The following is a 6,000-nucleotide window of genomic DNA, read 5'->3' as shown; positions in this document are numbered from 1 at the left end:
TCGGCTGCCATCACACCGCACTCGGCTGCCATCACACCGCACTCGGCTGCCATCACACCGCACTCGGCTGCCATCACACACCACTCGGCTGCCATCACACCGCACTCGGCTGCCATCACACCGCACTCGGCTGCCATCACACCGCACTCGGCTGCCATCACACAACACTCGGCTGCCATCACACCGCACTCGGCTGCCATCACACCGCACTCGGCTGCCATCACACCGCACTCGGCTGCCATCACACCGCACTCGGCTGCCATCACACCACACTCGGCTGCCATCACACACCACTCGGCTGCCATCACACCGCACTCGGCTGCCATCACACCGCACTCGGCTGCCATCACACAGCACTCGGCTGCCATCACACCGCACTCGGCTGCCATCACACCGCACTCGGCTGCCATCACACCGCACTCGGCTGCCATCACACATCACTCGGCTGCCATCACACCGCACTCGGCTGCCATCACACCGCACTCGGCTGCCATCACACCGCACTCGGCTGCCATCACACAACACTCGGCTGCCATCACACAGCACTCGGCTGCCATCACACAACACTCGGCTGCCATCACACCGCACTCGGCTGACATCACACCGCACTCGGCTGCCATCACACCGCACTCGGCTGCCATCACACCGCACTCGGCTGCCATCACACCGCACTCGGCTGCCATCACACAACACTCGGCTGCCATCACACAACACTCGGCTGCCATCACACCGCACTCGGCTGCCATCACACAACACTCGGCTGCCATCACACAACACTCGGCTGCCATCACACCGCACTCGGCTGCCATCACACAACACTCGGCTGCCATCACACAACACTCGGCTGCCATCACACCGCACTCGGCTGCCATCACACCGCACTCGGCTGCCATCACACAGCACTCGGCTGCCGTCACACCTCACTCGGCTGCCATCACACAGCACTCGGCTGCCATCACACCGCACTCGGCTGCCATCACACAACACTCGGCTGCCATCACACAACACTCGGCTGCCATCACACAGCACTCGGCTGCCATCACACAACACTCGGCTGCCATCACACAACACTCGGCTGCCATCACACCGCACTCGGCTGCCGTCACACCGCACTCGGCTGCCTTCACACCGCACTCGGCTGCCATCACACCGCACTCGGCTGCCATCACACCGCACTCGGCTGCCATCACACCGCACTCGGCTGCCATCACACCGCACTCGGCTGCCATCACACAACACTCGGCTGCCATCACACAACACTCGGCTGCCATCACACCGCACTCGGTTGCCATCACACAACACTCGGCTGCCATCACACAACACTCGGCTGCCATCACACCGCACTCGGCTGCCATCACACAACACTCGGCTGCCATCACACCGCACTCGGCTGCCATCACACCGCACTCGGCTGCCATCACACCGCACTCGGCTGCCATCACACCGCACTCGGCTGCCATCACACAACACTCGGCTGCCATCACACCGCACTCGGCTGCCATCACACCGCACTCGGCTGCCATCACACCGCACTCGGCTGCCATCACACCGCACTCGGCTGCCATCCTGAGCTGTCCGCTCTCCCTGCACTGGTCGCAGACCCCGGAGATCCTAATTCTCCCATTAGGGTCAGAGCACCAATTTCTCTGCAATGCGATTAGTCTGATCCCTTAGCTTATGTTCACACTGGCGTTTATTGAACCCTGATGATGCCCTCCATAGGGCGCGGTATGAACAGTCCCCTGGCGGTCGCTGCACTATATGTGCTCTGTGCACTGTCTGCCAGTATTATCTGGCTAGTACATGTATGGGCACAGTGCTGCCCCGCACACCTCGCCTCCTGTACACGGCAGCCATGGCCCCTGCACGTCACACACCGCATCCTGCCGTTACTAGGGATCACGCGTTACTAGGACGCCAGCTGAGAACGGTTTGTCAGTCCATGGACAACGGAGGCGGAGCTTCGTAGCGTGTTGAAGGGTGCCCTGTGATTGGACGGATCTCGCAGGGGCTGATGGGATCAGGTTTAGTTGCCGCCATTTTGAAAGCTGGCTGAAGTTTGTTGCTACCTGTACCCTGCAGGGCAGGCGATGCTTCTCCGGGGATAACGGCAGAGACATCCGGAAGGTAAGGAGTCCCGCGAACACGTCAGCAGCGCAATGGATACGTGATAGGACGGGTCCACTGATAAGCTGCTGTGAGGACATGCTGGGAGTTGTAGTCTCAGGTGTCAGCCCCTGTATTGTCCCACATGCAGTTACTTCTATAATATCTATATTTTCGTCTGAAAAGTGACATCACGAGGATCCATAGTGCAGATACAGAGGGCAACTTCCCTGAGCGCCAGAGGTCGGAAAATAGGCTGAAAGGCTTCTGGGGTCATCATTTCTGTTATGGGCTTGGAGGAACATTTCCTGTAGCCCCCTCTGCTGGTCCGGGCCGTGCTTCTCGCCCCATCCCCTCCCTTCCGCTGGTCCGGGCCGTGCTATTCCCTCCTGCAGGTCCAGGCCGTGATATTTCCCCCTCCTGCAGGTCCGGGCCGTGCTATTCCCTCCTGCAGGTCCGGGCCGTGATATTTCCCCCTCCTGCAGGTCCGGGCCGTGATATTTCCCCCTCCTGCGGGTCCAGGCCGTGATATTTCCCCCTCCTGCAGGTCCGGGCCGTGCTATTCCCTCCTGCAGGTCCGGGCCGTGATATTTCCCCCTCCTGCAGGTCCGGGCCGTGATATTTCCCCCTCCTGCGGGTCCGGGCCGTGATATTTCCCCCTCCTGCGGGTCCGGGCCGTGCTATTTCCCCCTCCTGCGGGTCCGGGCCGTGCTATTCCCTCCTGCGGGTCCGGGCCGTGCTATTCCCTTCTGAGGGTCCAGGCCGTGCTATTCCCTTCTGAGGGTCCAGGCCGTGCTATTCCCCTTTGCAGGTCCGGGCCGTGATATTCCCTCCTGCGGTTCCGGGCCGTGCTATTCCCTCCTGCGGGTCCGGGCCGTGCTATTCCGTTCTGCAGGTCCGGGCCGTGCTATTCCCTTCTGAGGGTCCAGGCCGTGCTATTCCCCTTTGCAGGTCCGGGCCGTGATATTCCCTTTTGCGGGTTTGGGCCGTGATATTTGCCCCTCCTGCGGGTCCTGGCTGTGATATTTCCCCCTCCTGCGGGTCCTGGCTGTGATATTTCCCCCTCCTGCTAGTCTGGGGCCTGCTATCCCTCCTGCCCCTTACGGTGATCCCGGCCGCTTTATCCCCCTTCCTCCTCTTCTGCTTGTACACACACTGGTCCGGGCTGTGCTTCTCCCCCCTCTTCTGCTCCTGGCCATGTTTCCGCCATGCTTCTTTCTCCCATCCCTCCCGCCGCTGGTTTGGGCTGAGTTAACCCTCCCCTCCTGGGCCGTTCTTCTTTTTCCCAACCTCCCTCATCCCCACACCTCTGGTTAGGGCTGTGCCTCTCTCACCCCCACTCCCCTTGCCTGGTCCGGGACGTTCCTCCCTTCCTTTTTCCCTTCTACTGGTCCAGGCTGTGCCCCCCCTCCCTTTTCCACTGGTCCAGGCCATACTTTTCCCCCCTCCCTGCTGCTGGTTCGGGTTGGTCTATTCCCCACTCCAATGGATTGGGCCGTGCTCTCCCCCCATCCCCTTCTACCGCTGGTCCGGGCTACGCTATTCCCGCCCATTCTTCCGCTGGTCTGGGTCGCGTTATCCCTCCCCCCTTCTCCTTGTCCGGGCCGCGCTATCCCTCCTCCCCTTCTCCTTGTCCAGCCACGCTATCCCTCCTCCCCTTCTCCTTGTCCGGGCCGCGCTATCCCTCCTCCCCTTCTCCTTGTCCGGGCCGCGCTATCCCTCCTCCCCTTCTCCTTGTCCGGGCCGCGCTATCCCTCCTCCCCTTCTCCTTGTCCGGGCCGCGCTATCCCTCCTCCCCTTCTCCTTGTCCGGGCCGCGCTATCCCTCCTCCCCTTCTCCTTGTCCGGGCCGCGCTATCCCTCCTCCCCTTCTCCTTGTCCGGGCCGCGCTATCCCTCCTCCCCTTCTCCTTGTCCGGGCCGCGCTATCCCTCCTCCCCTTCTCCTTGTCCGGGCCGCGCTATCCCTCCTCCCCTTCTCCTTGTCCGGGCCGCGCTATCCCTCCTCCCCTTCTCCTTGTCCGGGCCGCGCTATCCCTCCTCCCCTTCTCCTTGTCCGGGCCGCGCTATCCCTCCTCCCCTTCTCCTTGTCCGGGCCGCGCTATCCCTCCTCCCCTTCTCCTTGTCCGGGCCGCGCTATCCCTCCTCCCCTTCTCCTTGTCCGGGCCGCGCTATCCCTCCTCCCCTTCTCCTTGTCCGGGCCGCGCTATCCCTCCTCCCCTTCTCCTTGTCCGGGCCGCGCTATCCCTCCTCCCCTTCTCCTTGTCCGGGCCGCGCTATCCCTCCTCCCCTTCTCCTTGTCCGGGCCGCGCTATCCCTCCTCCCCTTCTCCTTGTCCGGGCCGCGCTATCCCTCCTCCCCTTCTCCTTTTCCGGGCCGCGCTATCCCTCCTCCCCTTCTCCTTGTCCGGGCCGCGCTATCCCTCCTCCCCTTCTCCTTGTCCGGGCCGCGCTATCCCTCCTCCCCTTCTCCTTGTCCGGGCCGCGCTATCCCTCCTCCCCTTCTCCTTGTCCGGGCCGCGCTATCCCTCCTCCCCTTCTCTTTGTCCGTGCCGTGCTATCCCTTCTCCCCTTCTCCTTGTCCGGGCCGCGCTGTCTCTCCCTTTTTTTTCCGCTGATCCGGGCCGCGCCATTCCACCCCCCCTTTTTTCTCCAAGTATTTGGGCTGTGCTTTTCTCCCTTCCTCCTCTGGTCTGGGCCGTGCTTCTCCCGCTGTCCTCCCTCCACTGGTCTGGGCTATTCTTCTCCCCCATCCGCTGCTCCTGGCCACGTATCCCCCTGCATTGCTGGCCGGGCCGTGTTTCTTTTTCCCAACACACCATCCCCCTGCCGCTGGTTTGGACTGAGTTATCCCTCCCCTCCTGGGCCGTGCTTCTTTTTCCCAACCCCCCATACCCCCCGCCGCTGGTTTGGGCTGAGTTATCCCTCCCCTCCTGGGCCGTGCTTCTTTTTCCCAACCCCCCATACCCCCCGCCGCTGGTTTGGGCTGAGTTATCCCTCCCCTCCTGGGCCGTGCTTCTTTTTCCCAACCCCCCATCCCCCCGCCGCTTGTTTTGGGCTGAGTTATCCCTCCCCTCCTGGGCCGTGCTTCTTTTTCCCAAACCCCCCCCCCCCATCCCCCCGCCGCTGGTTTGGGCTGAGTTATCCCTCCCCTCCTGGGCCGTGCTTCTTTTTCCCAACCCCCCATCCCCCCGCAGCTGGTTTGAGCTGAGTTATCCCTCACCTCCTGGGCCGTGCTTCTTTTTCCCAACCCCCCATCCCCCCGCAGCTGGTTTGAGCTGAGTTATCCCTCCCCTCCTGGGCCGTGCTTCTTTTTCCCAACCGCCCATCCCCCCGCCGCTGGTTTGGGCTGAGTTATCCCTCCCCTCCTGGGCCGTGCTTCTTTTTCCCAATCCCCCATCCCCCTGCAGCTGGTTTGGGCTGAGTTATCCCTCCCCTCCTGGGCCGTGCTTCTTTTTCCCACCCCCTCATCCCCACACCCCTGGTTAGGGCTGAGTTTCTCATCCCCCAGGTCCGGTCCATGCTTCTCCCTGCACTACTCTGTATATTGCCTCCCGTTACTGACTGACCCGTCACTGGAACACCCTAATGCATTTTTATTACTCTATATCCGCCATGTTCCCTTCGTCCTGCCAAAGAGTAATATTGGCCCTAAACAGCCCCTTTACTACGTATAGACCCACCCATCCCCCTAAAATGATGCAGACGGCGTCCTGAACCCTATCCCGGACGTCAGGTGCTGACCGCCCCAAACAATCAGGTTCCATCACTGCTTAGAGGTGCTTTGGAAGCTGATATCCGTGCTCTGGTTGTGTTGCTCTGCCCCACTCTTCCGTTGTCCCAGTTTCTATATATCTCCCTGTGTATTAAGGAGCTGAGTACATCATGGCCTCTCTGC

At 61.9% G+C, this 6,000-nt stretch overlaps 1 protein-coding gene across 1 annotated transcript in view; it reads left to right on the top strand.

Moving 5' to 3' along the window:
- The first annotated feature begins 2,013 nt into the window (after nt 1-2,013).
- CCDC34 (coiled-coil domain containing 34) overlaps nt 2,014-6,000 on the top strand; it is a 45,120-nt gene continuing 41,133 nt past the window's right edge. Inside the window, exon 1 of the mRNA XM_069740388.1 lies at nt 2,014-2,127. The gene's annotated coding sequence lies outside the window, so the exon portion shown is untranslated. The remainder of the gene's footprint in view (nt 2,128-6,000) is intronic.

This window comes from Ranitomeya imitator, chromosome 9 (assembly GCF_032444005.1).
Source record: "Ranitomeya imitator isolate aRanImi1 chromosome 9, aRanImi1.pri, whole genome shotgun sequence".
In the NCBI taxonomy this organism is placed as follows: domain Eukaryota; kingdom Metazoa; phylum Chordata; class Amphibia; order Anura; family Dendrobatidae; genus Ranitomeya; species Ranitomeya imitator.
Note: the sequence above shows the minus strand (reverse complement) of the source record. Positions and strands in the feature narration are given on the sequence as shown.